Source organism: Hyperolius riggenbachi, chromosome 10 (genome assembly GCF_040937935.1).
Source record: "Hyperolius riggenbachi isolate aHypRig1 chromosome 10, aHypRig1.pri, whole genome shotgun sequence".
NCBI classification, from domain to species: domain Eukaryota; kingdom Metazoa; phylum Chordata; class Amphibia; order Anura; family Hyperoliidae; genus Hyperolius; species Hyperolius riggenbachi.
Genome location: NC_090655.1, coordinates 125543858 through 125558873, shown reverse-complemented (window position 1 = coordinate 125558873; position 15016 = coordinate 125543858). Strand labels below are relative to the sequence as shown.

The 15016-nt window shown below is 44.3% G+C and overlaps 1 protein-coding gene across 3 annotated transcripts in view; it reads right to left on the bottom strand.

Annotated features, from left to right (window-relative positions):
- Positions 1 to 12950, bottom strand: part of LOC137535995 (PH and SEC7 domain-containing protein 1-like) — a 492113-nt gene extending 479163 nt beyond the window's left edge. For all 3 annotated transcript variants that reach the window (XR_011024492.1, XM_068257916.1, XM_068257918.1), the window contains exon 1: positions 12863 to 12950. The gene's annotated coding sequence lies outside the window, so the exon portion shown is untranslated. The remainder of the gene's footprint in view (positions 1 to 12862) is intronic.
- Between the last annotated feature and the right edge of the window lie 2066 nt (positions 12951 to 15016).

Below are 15016 nucleotides of genomic sequence, written 5' to 3'. Positions count from 1 at the left end.
GTGGAAACAGGCCCATAGGCATTTATTGGAGTTTTTCTGCATCCATTCTGCATCCAATCTGCATCAAATCTGCATGTAGTGGAAACAAGTGAAATACAAACTGATCCAAACTGATCCCAACTGATGCCGATGCCAGGCGGATGGCACACGGATGGTCAGTACTGGCTTATATAAGGCTACTATTTACATTATGAAGGACATAGGAGGAGGATTTTTTATTTTTTTTTTAGCAAACTCATGTATCCTATACAATAAAACCTAACTGTCCCTGTGTCATCCTCTTTCCCTGTATGTGTGTCCGTCGTTTTACAGTCAACCATTGGGACCGGAGGACGGGCCAGGGAGCAGGGAGGGCGTGTGCACACGCGCGGCGGACGGGTGCCGTGGCGGGTGCGTGCATACGCACTAACATGCAGCAGCGGTGGTATCACTACCTAGAGCCCGTTTTTAAATGGGCTTAGGTAGACTAGTATAGTTAGTGATGCTCATCCGAGCTCGGATATTCGAAATACTCGGATATCCTAGCTCTTTTTTCACTATTCGAGCTTAAATACCAAGCTCGAATAGTATTAGCTATCCGGGCTGTGCTATCCGAGCGCACTCGGATAGCAATCAGCTATCCGGAGATATCCTAGCTATCCGAGCTCGGATAGCGTCATCCGCTCGGATAACGTCACGTCAGACGTCACCTTGAGTCCTCACAAGCGAATTAGAGGGCTCCCAGCCCTCTGACTGCAGCCAATCACAGAGGGGGAGCCTGGCCAAGCCCCCCTCTATAAATAGCGGGCGCCATGTTGCCTCACTCGTCCTGCTTGCTACTTACTGACTGACTGTACTGAGATTGCTCCAGTGCTTTTTGTCTGTGTGCAAGTGCATTTATTGTTCAATACACCAAGCGTTTTTACACTCCAACACTTGATATTCACCTGTATTGCTTTGTATTGTATATAGATTGTATTTTAGGCAGTTTAGTTTGTGTGATTAGGGACTAGGAAAGGAGACTGTCACTGGTGCTGCTGCAGCTGCAGCCAGCAGCTAAGCCCTGTGCCTAGGCAAGGCAGCCTGCCCTGCTCTGTGCTCTAGTCTCTAGTTACCTGTGCTCTCACCGGTCCTACTCTACTGTACTACTTCTGTGTTAGATAGATTATTGTACTATTTTGTAGTTAGCAGGCCCAGCTTTGCTGCTACACCTGTCCTGTATTTGCTCTCTGTAATCTAGTCACACCTGTTCTATTGTTTAGCTAGATTCTTCTATTGTTTAGTTAGTACTGTAGTACTGCAGTCAGTGCTAGTAGTTGTTAGAGTAGTAGTACTACTGTGTTAGCTTTCTACAGAACTGCTGTGCTGTGAGCAGTGCCAGTGTGACAGTTAGTGTGCACTAGTGTCTTCTCTGCTGTCTGACTGGCACTTGGCACGTGCCACATCCGGCATGCTCCTGGCACACGTTACACCTGCTGCTGCTGCTGCTGCTGCATTGCCCTGCTCCTGCTGCCTGTGCAGCTCCCACCGCCAGGGTGCCACAGGCCACTGATACCACCTATATTTAACCCAAAACACAATTGCTGCGTAATTTTTTGGAGGTGTCTGGGGTGAAAACTGTCATGTCCCAGTTGTGCGGTTGGACTTTGGACACAATGTGGGCTGCATGACCGCTGTCTGGAACCTGGGCCTGATGTTAATTTACAGCAATTTTTTTTTTTGGGTGGGGGGGGGGGGGATTTTAAGTCCCCACATCATCAATTAGTGTTCCCCTTTACAAAATAATGATGCTACATGCCTCATATACCCTAAAAACGTTTTTAAAGCAATTTAAAGGCCCCTTCCGGTTTTTCTATCCGGATATCCGAATTTGCCCGGATAGCCCGGATACTGTGGTCGGATATCCGATTTGCATTCGGATCGGAAAATTTTGAACTCGGATATCCGACCCGGATCGGATATCGGGGTATCCGGATCCGGATTTTGAAAAGGGGTATCCGAGCATCACTGAGTATAGTTAATAAAGACAGTGATTAACCATATTTTATAAATAAATGGGTGTCAAATATGGAATTTAAGCACGTTATGATATCAGGAGTAGCTGGTGGTGTAGCTGCATCCTGCAGTCTGCTAGACCCTCCTATATCACTTATATACACTGCTTTAAGGAACATTAGAGTGGATGCACAAAGCTGTAGTAATATTGTTGGGCACAGAGAGCGCACTGCAATATTACTGTTACTACCAGCAGCTATTAGCATTACCCGCAGTACTCTAGTACCGCGAGTGTTGCTATGGTAAAACGCAGGGGCGTAGCAATACGGGGTGCAGAGGTAGCGACTGCATCGGGGCCCTGAAGGGCCCTCCCTCAACTACAGTATTAGCTCTTTATTGGTCCTGTGCTCATAGTAATCAATTCTATAGATAATTTGAATGGTAGTAATCATTAACAAACGGTTTCCCTTTCTCTTCTTGCACCTCTGACACTGTAGTTGCCATTGGCAGGTTTTGGTGCGCCGTATCAATGGTTATGTATAGAGTGCTTGGGGGGCCCCATGGTAAAACTTGCAACGTGGCCCACGGCTCCTTAGCTACGCCACTGGTAAAACGCATTAGTAATGTTAGTAACCTGCTTCTGGTAGTAACAGCAATATTGCTGTGTGCTTGTCTGCATAAAGCAATATTACAAGGGCACAACAATATTACCAAAACTACATGCATCAACCCCATTGTATTTTGCCTTTATTATGGTTTTCAAATATACACTATTTTTCAATTAAATTTGTCATACTCCCCACTCCGTCCTGGGTTCCACCCCATATCCTTTTTCCATGTCCTTGGCACCACCGCTGTGTTCCCTCCCAAGTTGTCCTCCCTTTTTAAGAATAACATGGCTGTAAAGCTTCAGGTCCTCTTCCTCCAGTCTGCCACTGGACTAATGGCCAGATCTCTGCTTTCCACCTAACCCTGCTCTGCTGTCCGCCTGACCATGTCTCTGCTTTACACCTGACCCTGCTCTGCTATCCACCTGGCCATGTCTCTGCTTTACACCTGACCCTGCTCTGCTGTCCGACTGACCAGGTCTCTGCTTTCCACCTAACCCTGCTCTGCTGTCCGACTGACCATGTCTCTGCTTTCCACCTAACCATGTCTCTGCTTTACACCTGACCCTGCTCTGCTGTCCACCTGGCCATGTCTCTGCTTTCCACCTAACCCTGCTCTGCTGTCCGACTGACCATGTCTCTGCTTTACACCTGACCCTGCTCTGCTGTCCGACTGACCATGTCTCTGCTTTACACCTGACCCTGCTCTGCTGTCCACCTGGCCATGTCTCTGCTTTACACCTGACCCTGCTCTGCTGTCCACTTGGCCATGTCTCTGCTTTACACCTAACCCTGCTCTGCTGTCCGACTGACCAAGTCTCTGCTTTCCACCTAAACCTGCTCTGCTGTCCGCCTGACCATGTCTCTGCTTTACACCTGACCCTGCTCTGCTGTCCACCTGGCCATGTCTCTGCTTTACACCTGACCCTGCTCTGCTGTCCACCTGGCCATGTCTCTGCTTTCCACCTAACCCTGCTCTGCTGTCCGCCTGACCATGTCTCTGCTTTACACCTGACCCTGCTCTGCTGTCCGCCTGACCATGTCTCTGCTTTACACCTGACCCTGCTCTGCTGTCCACCTGGCCATGTCTCTGCTTTACACCTGACCCTGCTCTGCTGTCCACCTGGCCATGTCTCTGCTTTCCACCTAACCCTGCTCTGCTGTCCGACTGACCATGTCTCTGCTTTACACCTGACCATGCTCTGCTGTCCACCTGGCCATGTCTAAGCTTTACACCTGACCCTGCTCTGCTGTCCACCTGGCCATGTCTTTGCTTTCCACCTAACCCTGCTCTGCTGTCCGACTGACCATGTCTCTGCTTTCCACCTAACCCTGCTCTGCTGTCCGACTGACCATGTCTCTGCTTTACACCTGACCCTGCTCTGCTGTCCACCTGGCCATGTCTCTGCTTTCCACCTAACCCTGCTCTGCTGTCCGCCTGACCATGTCTCTGCTTTACACCTGACCCTGCTCTGCTGTCCGCCTGACCATGTCTCTGCTTTACACCTGACCCTGCTCTGCTGTCCACCTGGTCATGTCTCTGCTTTACACCTGACCCTGCTCTGCTGTCCACCTGGCCATGTCTCTGCTTTCCACCTAACCCTGCTCTGCTGTCCGACTGACCATGTCTCTGCTTTACACCTGACCATGCTCTGCTGTCCACCTGGCCATGTCTAAGCTTTACACCTGACCCTGCTCTGCTGTCCACCTGGCCATGTCTTTGCTTTCCACCTAACCCTGCTCTGCTGTCCGACTGACCATGTCTCTGCTTTCCACCTGACCCTGCTCTGCTGTCCGACTGACCATGTCTCTGCTTTCCACCTGACCCTGCTCTGCCAACCATCAGTTCCTATCTCAGCTTTCAACCTAATCCTACACTCTCCTCATTTTTCACCCTCCTGTTCTTCTTGTGTCTGGGGAGGAGGGTAGTAACCCTGCGGGTCATAGCCTGGTAGCCAAGCAGCAAAGTAATATGCTGCCCATTAGCGGTAGCTAATGAATCTGCATCAATGTGGCAGGGATAGAACAAGGTCATGTTAATTTGGACTGGGATTTTGTCTAATAATTTGGTGATCACAGTATTTACACATATTGAACTCAATTCACTAAGGGCCGCTCGGTAAAAAAGAAATTACTTCTTTCCCAAATTCCCTAAGATCTCCTGCATGCGGTATAAGTTTGGTAATTTAAAAACATGCTTCAATCCACTAAGCCCTGCTCGGTAGGTCTCGTTTGGATTTGCCATTCACAACCGGACATGACAATTTTTTACCGAATGGTTACGAGTGGCTTTCTAGCCCCGTGGCAGACATATTGTGGGGCTCAGACCCCCCCTTGCATAGATCAGACCAGAGTGTTCTGATCAGACTTCATGAAGTCATTGGGGTATTTTGTTGCTGCGGCCGCAGCTACAAACATTGCTTCCTTCACCTCAAGGAGCAACGTCCTGTGTGACGGTATGAGTGCTTCCTCCGATGAAGATTGTGCTCCAGCCACTCACACAAAGTCCACACAATGACTTAATCACCGGACTTGCCATTTTCCCTGCATAGTCACGGCTGGCCATTCAGCCGCGTGGCAGACACATTGTGCAACTTGTACCCCTAGAGTGCGGCTGCACATATCTTTACTACAACATCTGACTGCCATGGAAGACTGAGGCAGGGAACACGCTTGACTGTTTTCATGCGCGTTTTCTTCACAGAAAAACTGAGAACTCATGTTAATCAATGGGATAGTTCACACTTAATATGCGCAGAAAAAAAAACCTGACATTCTGCATCATGATTCTGCACATTGTCAGTTTTCTCTATCAATTACATCAGCTGCTGTGAAAAAATGGGCGCGTTTTCCTGCATAGAAACACAATTGGTGTGCAGAAAAAGTATGCAGAAAACTGAAAGACAAGTGGGTTCCCTGCCTGAAGAGATGAAAGAAGAATAACAACAGAGAAACACCAGCAGATCATCTTCCACCGCCAGAAAGAGGAAACAGAAGAATAACAGCAGAGGAACACCAGGAGATCATCTTCCATCGCCAGAAAGAGGACCACCTACAAGGCTACAAGACCACCTTTATGCCTGATACACACAATGCAATTTTCCCAACAAAATCGACGAGCATGTCAGATCTACTCTTGATCAAGAAAGGGATTTTGTGCAGTACTAATCTGACAATTGATCCGTTTCTCAATCGGGAGCAGATTGAACATGCCAAACATTATCGAAAAAGACCCATCGATCTGACGGGAAAATTGAATTATGTGCATCAGCCTTTATGCCCGGAGAGGTGGGGCAGTGCACTAGCCATGGGCCCTCCAGAAGTTTCCTCCAAAGGGTTTTTTTCCTCTCCTGTGTGCTAAGTGTCACATTGGGGGCTCCTCCCCAACACAGGAGCACCACCAGCTCTGCTAGCTTAATCTAACATCTTAAATAAAGCTCAGAAACCATCTACTTCACTGCATCTATTTTACTTTAACTTTAGAATATTACTTTAATGTGTGTTGTGCTGTTTCCTCACTGTAGGGGACTATTTCAGTCATTTTTCAGGTTGTAACACAATTTGGCTTAGTAAAATTGGGTGTAAGCTGACCATTGATCTCCAAAACAATAGTGGCATCTGGGTAAACACTGAAAAATCAATGTGCTGTTCACAGGGCACAGGTTCCGTTAGAGTATACTGCAGGAGTCCGCTATTGTTCCTAGCCACATGGCTAATTAATATTCACTGCACAGTAGTGTTGTCCGGATCATGAACCATTAGGATCTTTGATCCTGATCTTTTTTGTGAGTCGAATCATCAGCAAGCAGGGTAAGGCAGGATATTACATCACAATTGGCTTCATACAAGACAGACAAACATGGAACCTGCCATGAGCGGTCAGGAGCATCATTCTCTGCAAATACTATATAAAAATTCTGTGAAATCCAAACGTGTTTATACACAATACACTTGCACCCTAGCACTTTATCTATTTATGCCCTGACGACGGCTCTATCATTTATGAGCCGAAACATGACGGTTTTGGTGGGGGGTTTTCTTTATTAGTTTAGAAGCTGCACAGCATATTATATATATATATATATTTTTTTTTTTTGCTTAGCTTAGGGCAGTGACAATAGTTGACCAAAGACTATATATAGGCCTGCTATGGGAAATAATACTTACACTGCCCAGCAAATTTTGTGTAAAAAATGAAATGAAGAAAATATTAAATCTCTAAACGTAAACGTTTTTTTACAGTTATGAAATAAAAGTTATATTTTATTAGGTTTCAGACAAGGTCTTCAATTGTGTTTGTAAGAAAAATCCAAACGTGGACAGTGAAATGCATATGTAATGTAAGTACAGCCAATATTTAGCTACTGATATATGTGTTTATTTTCTCTGAGACCTTATACCTAACAGCTCCTCTTTAACCTTCCTGGCAGTAAGCCCGAGCTGAGCTCGGGCTATGCCGCGCAGGAAGATATCTCAGCCCCTGGTGGAGCGATTTGCTCCATTTAAAATGCTGTAGCGCAGCTAGCACTTTGCTAGCCGCGCGTACAGCTCGATCGCCGCCGCTCTGCGGCGATCGCCCGTACGCAGCGGCGCAAGAGGGCCCCCGCCAGAGCCCTGCGCTGCCCGGACCAATGAGTTCCGGGCAGCGCTATGGGCTGGATCGGAGGTGTCTGACGTCAGGACGTCGGCTGACGTCCATGATGTCATTCCGATCGTCGACATGGCGACAGGAGAAGCCAAACAGGGGAGCGCGTTATATACGCGTTCCCCTGTTTGCTATTTATGTGGGCGACGATCGCACTAGAGGGACACATGCGCCATCTAGTGGTGTTTCATGTAGCTACCACTCTGGTAGCTTTACATGAAACACAAAAAAAAAAATAAAAAAAAAAAGGATTTTTGCCAATTTGGCAAAAAAAATTAACCGCCAGGAGGGTTAAGGGTAAGTGTTCATGGTTAATTAAGACATTTAAAGGACTTTCCTCTTTGTTGCATTTTTTTTAAACTCTTCGTGGAGTTGGGTAATGTGTACTCCATTACCCCTAAACTCATTTCCCAGAGGGGGATGTCAGGCATCTGGGAAACCCCCAGATTCCACCCTCTCAAAGCCGGGGCTGTATTTAGGTTTTGGGCTCCCCTAGGCACCCAAGACCTATGACGCCCCCCTCCCCCCTTTAAAGGAGATTGGCCAAAAATGTTCATGGCCACAGAATGCAGTGGGCATGTATATAACGCACAGTGGATGTGACCAATTAAAATGTCCTAGTAAGAGTGCAACCCAAAGTCGATTCGGGCCGTGTTTTCTCCCCAGATATGAGTAAAGTAACCCTAAACAAGCAAGTAGGAAATTTTTCCACAAAAAAAAAACAAAAACAAAAAAAACACATTAGCTAGTGTTCTCTCTCACAAAATAGTAGTATTAGATTGTGAGCTCCTCTGAGAAAAGTCAGTAACATGACTATGTTCTCTGCACAGTGCTGCAGAAGATGTCATTGCTATATAAATACATAATAATATGGTAGGACATTAGACTATGTCAAGATTAGATTGTAAGCTCCTCAGAGGACAGTCAGTGACATGACTACGTACTTTGTGAAGTACTGCTGAAGAGGTTAGTACAATATAGTACAGTAGTATGGCAGCACGGTGGCATAGTGGTTAGTGCTCTTGCCTTGCAGCGCTGGGTACCCGGTTCGAATCCCAGCCAGGTAAACATCTGCAAGGAGTTTGTATTTTCTCCCCGTGTCTGTGTGGGTTTCCTCCGGGCACTCCAGTTACCTCCCACATCTCAATAACATACAATACAGATAAATGAATTGCCTTCCCCCTAAAAATTGGCCCTAAACTACGATACATACACTACACGATACATACATACAAATATGACTATGGTAGGGGTTAGATTGTGAGCCCCTCTGAGGGACAGGGTTTGAATCCCAGCCTTGGCACTATCTGCAAGGAGTTTGTAAGTTCTCCCCGTGTCTACGTGGGTTCCCTCCGGGCACTCTGTTTTCCTCCCACATCCCAAAAACATACAGATAAGGTAATTGGCTTCCCCCTAAATTGGCCCTAGACTGCGATATGACTATGGTAGGGATTAGTTACATAGTTACATAGTTATTTTGGTTGAAAAAAGACATACGTCCATCGAGTTCAACCAGTATAAAGTACAACACCAGCCTGCTCCCTCACATATCCCTGTTGATCCAGAGGAAGGCGAAAAAACCCTTACAAGGCATGGTCCAATTAGCCCCTAAAGGGAAAAATTCCTTCCCGACTCCAGATGGCAATCAGATAAAATCCCTGGATCAACATCATTAGGCATTACCTAGCAATTGTAGCCATGGATGTCTTTCAACTCAAGGAAAGCATCTAAGCCCCCTTTAAATGCAGGTATAGAGTTTGCCATAACGACTTCCTGTGGCAATGCATTCCACATCTTAATCACTCTAACTGTAAAGAACCCTTTCCTAAATAAATGGCTAAAACGTTTTTCCTCCATGCGCAGATCATGTCCTCTAGTCCTTTGAGAAGGCCTAAGGACAAAAAGCTCACCCGCCAAGGTATTATATTGCCCTCTGATGTATTTATACATGTTAATTAGGTCCCCTCTAAGGCGTCTTTTCTCTAGACTAAATAAACCCAGTTTATCTAACCTTTCTCGATAAGTGAGACCTTCCATCCCACGCATCAATTTTGTTGCTCGTCTCTGCACCTGCTCTAAAACTGCAATATCTTTTTTGTAATGTGGTGCCCAGAACTGAATTCCATATTCCAGATGTGGCCTTACTAGAGAGTTAAACAGGGGCAATATTATGCTAGCATCTCGAGTTTTTATTTCCCTTTTGACGCATCCCAAAATTTTGTTAGCTTTAGCTGCAGCTGCTTGGCATTGAGTACATTTATTTAACTTGTTGTCAATGAGTACTCCTAAGTCCTTCTCCAAGTTTGATGTCCCCAACTGTATCCGATTTATTTTGTATGGTGCTAGACCATTAGTACGTCCAAAATGCATGACCTTACATTTGTCAACATTGAATTTCATCTGCCATGTATGTGCCCATATAGCCATCCTATCCAGATCCTGTTGCAATATGATTAGATTAGATTGTGAGCCCCTCTGAGGGACAGTTAGTGACAAGACTATATACTCTGTAAAGCATTGCGGTAGATGTCAGCACTATATAAATACTAAATTATAAGAGAGGACACTAGTTATGGAAAAAATGCAAGTTTATTTATACTACAGCAATGCATTTCGTGAGCACATTTAGCTCACTTCCTGAGGCCAAATATAAGTGCCAGCAATAGGAAAAAGCTGTGCATTTAACTCCTCTAGTGTCATCTCTGAGGTAAGCCACCTCTTCATTTTTGGATTTTATTCTACTTGGACACCTCTTATGCTAGGTACACTCGATGCAATTTTATGACAGACTATTTGTGTGTTCTCACTGGAGCGATGTGAATTTGTAAAGATCCCCAATAGCATTGCATTAGCAAGAGCTTTTAAAATCACTTAAAAAGCTCTTGTAGTGTGAATCAGCCCTTACTGAAGATATCTGTGATCTGGTATTATTGATTGTGATTTATCACAGAACGGCTCCCAATTACATGAGTTAACATGACAACAATTTCCAGCAAATGCTCCTTTGTAATTTGAATTCTTGATATGATATGCAAATGCCACAAAGTATCCCACATACAATATGAATAACAGTACAGAGGCAAGCCTCAAACCTTCTGGCACAAAGTCATTTGAGCGATAAGACTAAAATTGAACTTTTTGGCCACAACCATAAAGGCTACATTTGGAGAGGAGTCAACAAGGCCTATACTGAAAGGTCACCATTTTTTTGCCAGAAAGAATGGGCAGCTTTACCATCTAAGAAGATAAAGAGTCTCATCCACAACTACCACAAAAGACTGTCATTGATGTTAAAGGGGAGCAATACATGGTATGTCATATCCTGCTTCCTGTGTGGGCGGGCATATATTGTAACCTGAATCATTTGTTCATTGCCATTGATAAAGGTCAGGGACGACCGAAACTGTTTGCATGTATATTCATACTTTGCTCTAAATAAACAAAGAGCTGTGTGCTGCAACTCCTTGTTGTCTTTTGTCGATACTTGGGGAGTGGGCGACCGCAGTTGGCTTGTAACAGCTGCTCACCCCCTCTGGAATAATATATATATGTGGGCGACACAGGGCTCCTCCATCTTATTGAGACAATTCCACAATTCCCCTTGTGGGGTTTAACATATGAGGTGCCAAAGACCTCCTATAGCCCCTACTTGAGAGATACCATGTAGTAGTATTGTTTTAATTTTACTTAGTTTTTTCTATACATCTGACCACTTCATCCAATAAGGTTGCAAAACAGGATGATCGCACATTAAAATTTGAGAATGTACATCTATCTCCACAGTAACCTTCTTCTGTACCTGGGGACATCCTTGCAATTGTAACTTGAGTCGTGTGCCACCTAGTCAGGGTCTTATGATCTAATTCCTGGGCTAGTGTTCTCCCTAGAAATTTTTTCCAGCCGGGTGGCATGAAAAATAGCCGGGTGGGGTGAGATGAAAGAATGGAAGGCCGGCACTTTTCTGCACAACTCTGCTTACAGAGAGGAGGAGGTGAGCTGATGACAGCCAGGTGCTCACTAAAACTAGCCGGGTGGGGCACCCGGCTCAAAGAGCCTGGGGAGAACAGTGCTGGGTATTGAGATTTCTGATGAAGTAGTGCACCAAAGCACTTATTCTTGTTGCTATTTTTTCCATTACCTCCTTTTACGTTTACCTTAAAAAATATGGTCTGTCTTTTTTACTCCTATATACATTTTCTGAATCTTAGATATCACAGGATACCTCCTTTCACTCTTCACAAACATATCCTTAAATTCAATAATTTCTTCTATTATTTGGATATACCCTTTATTTGCTAACTAGAATGTTTTTATTTGTTCCATGAGTGCATGTTAGACAACACTCAATCCATAAAGCTGAACAGGACATCCAGGCAACTGCCTCTATATGCCCTTTACTCCATGCTTTCTTTAAACATTCTACTTCTGTCAGAGACACTTTGCAGTCAACAAAAAAGAGACACCAGTTACAAGTCTTGTGCCAAAATGATTTGACAATGCTCCTCTAAATGAATGTACTTCTCTGAAAGATTCGGATGCATATGTTATACTGCAAGTTTGACAGGAAAGGGTTCGCTTGTTTGCCTTGCATTTGTAATATACACAATTCCTAACTTATTGTAAACTACTGCAAAGCATGATGGCGCTTTACAAATAAAAGCTAAGAATGTCAAACAGGATCAAAAACAGCAATATAGTAAAGCAGACCTTTGTCAGCTTTGGATTAGGAATCATTGTTTTTACTGGTTGATGAAAGCTAGAAAATGCACAGGGGACTCAACGGAGTTCACAAGCTATCAATAACAAGCAAACTGGGGAATTCACTACAGCGAGGAGTAGTGATAAGTGGAAATTATTAAATTTACTACATCCATCTTTTAGATATTTGGGGTAATGAGATTAAGCATTACTGAAATTTACTGCATTGCTTTAACAGCAGATTATCCACAAAATGCAGCCAAGACAGCAATACATTGGATTGGCGAATGGCACAAATAAAGATTTCTTTGCACATAGCCTGAGTAGTTCATCCACAGACACATCTGGTTACGACTTTGTTTTTCTAGAAGAGAAGAAAGTGAAACCTGGACATCTAGCAAGGAGAGCTGTGCAAGCGATGGGATGATCACCACCAGGAAGAAGGAGGAGGTTTATTCCCACACATGACTCCCATATAAGCCCCCCCCCCCCCCACACACACACACTTTTGGGACACTTTGTGTCCCAAAAATGTGGCATATATGCGAGTATATACAGTAAAAAAACAAAAAAAAATGTAGGAATTGCCTCCACATATGAAATGCAACAATTACCCCTCCATATGAAATGCAGCAATTATCCCCACATACGAAATTAATGCAGCAATGATCCCCACATATGACATGCAGTAATTATCCCCCACATATGACATGCAGTAATTACCCTCCGCATTAAATATCCTCCACATTAAGTGCAGTCATTATCCCCATCTAAAATAAAGCAATTGTTGCCCAAATAAAATGCAGTAATTATCCCCCACACATGAAAAAATCCCCCCCCCCCCCTCCTCTCCCAGAAGTCAATCATGGGCCGCAGTTTCAGGTAACTTGAATAGATGATAAAGGCAAAAACTTGACAGTAAAAAGCACAGACTTACCCCTTGTATTGTAGGTTGACTTACTGCAAAGCCGTGCTGAGAATGGCATGCACATAATTTCCCGATGTTGAAAAAGCGGTTAAATGATCACCTGCTGTAGATGAAATTATTTTAGGATGAGCAAAATCAAAACAAAAATGTAGCCACATATATAAGAACCAATAATTCAAACTTATGTCAGATATTTAAAGTTTTTCTTTATTTCTCAAGATACCCATTTTCAGTGCAACGTTTTCCATAGAAAATTTCTAGCAGAAAGTCCGGCCTACGGTGTTCATTTTAGGAAATTCCTCCCACATAAGTCTGTACTTCAGCAAATTCCCTTTCCTTTCATTTCACCTAGCAAAAGCCATTCCATTCTACTGCAATGTCTACAAGGAGCGAGGGTGAACATTACCAATAAGGATAGTCAACCAAATAAGTTGGTGCAGCTTTAACATGGAGCAATCAAATCTCACCTAGGTGGAATCTGATTGGTCTTCTACATATATTTGCATACTGAATTTACATAATCTTGCATCAGCTCAGAACTATTTGCATGGAACAGGGTTGTTAAACCGGTCCTACAAGGGCCGAGGTCCTCACACATTTTTGACACAGCTCAAATGAATTGATGGGTCAGAATCATGAAAGGTGTGGTCCATCAGGTAGAACACATTCCTCTCTTTCTCAGTTCATCCTAAACACTGGCATGGATCTGGCCCTCCAGGCCTGGAGTTCGACACATGTGGCATGGACCAACCCCAGTTAACAGCACCATCTGGACCTGGATAAATGTAAAGGTGAACTCTGATCAAAAAAAAAAAAAAAAGGGGGGACATGTTGCACCTATATATCTGTAAAGCTGTATGAAGTTATTGTGTCTTTGTCTCATCTATTTTTCTGTAGGTGTTGCTGAAAAAATGAAATTTGGTTACTCTCCAAGTTTTGGGACTAAAACGGAAGCGAGGCTAAGTTCACAATATGCAAACGGATCAGTTAGAGCGCGTTTCTACTTGAGTGGAAACCGCCGCGAATCCGCAGAGTTTCCCCGCAGGCAAATAGTGCGAGGAAACTCTGCCATAGAGTGCAATGGCACGGCTGATGGGATTCGTCTGCTTTCCCCGCAGACCTGGAAGAGCCGGCTCGCGTCTCGCAGACGCGCGCCGCTCTAGTGGAATCGCGCCCTTTATCAAGCTACTTTAGCTTGTGAGTCTTCATATTACATTCACCAATATCTGGTTCAGAAAGGCTAGAGTAGCCAAGGAACATTTGGTTACTTGATGGTTTGTAACTGTGCCTCATTTCACATTGTTCTCCACCCCAGCTACTGGTTTCATGGCATTGCTAAAGAAGTAATCTGTATACAGGTATATTCCTGATGAATTTAATTTCCAGCAGATTATCACTCAGCAGCATAAAATGACACTGCAAAAAGCAATTACCATTCCAGTGTTAGTGAAGTGCTTCTATTGACTGGATAGGAAAGAAATGGGTCCAGTAATATACTTTTTTTTTTCGTAAACAGCTACCTAACAATAGGTGAGACCTTTTTTCCCTTCATTTTTACTTCCTTCTTGGGTGTGGTAATGCCACCTACTAGTGTGCAATGATGGTTGGAGGTGGAAGCTTGTCCAATTGCAACTCAGCAGTAGATGGTAAAGCATATCATGTTCCAGATGGCTATGAAAAGCAGCTCCAAATTTTTCAATTTTAAAAAATACATTTTCAATAGTTGGGCTATTACATAAAGTAACAATTTCCTAGCAGTAGGTGAGGGTACTCGGTGCAATGGATACCAGCAGATTCTGCAGTTATTCTATCAAAAACTTTGCACCAGGCACGTTTTCACATCCCACCACCAGGGTTACTTGTGGAGGGAGGAAGGCCAAAGCCAGTCGTGCTGGAGACCTTATTATGCTCCCTCTCCCTGGGGAAGATGTCATACATATAGCTGTACATATGCAGATCGAGTGCCTGGGACAGTGTCAGTATTGACGTATGCTTGGTATGGACGTTTTGCGCTTCCGGAAGAGTTTACAGGTAAAAAGTAGGCCGGAGTATGCCACATGGTGTACTTTATTAGGAGGCTGGTTGAGCAGGCAACATCTTCACTGTTATTTACTTGGAGGTAGCCTGACTTATGTGTCTGGGTCCTAAAAACAAGATAAAAAG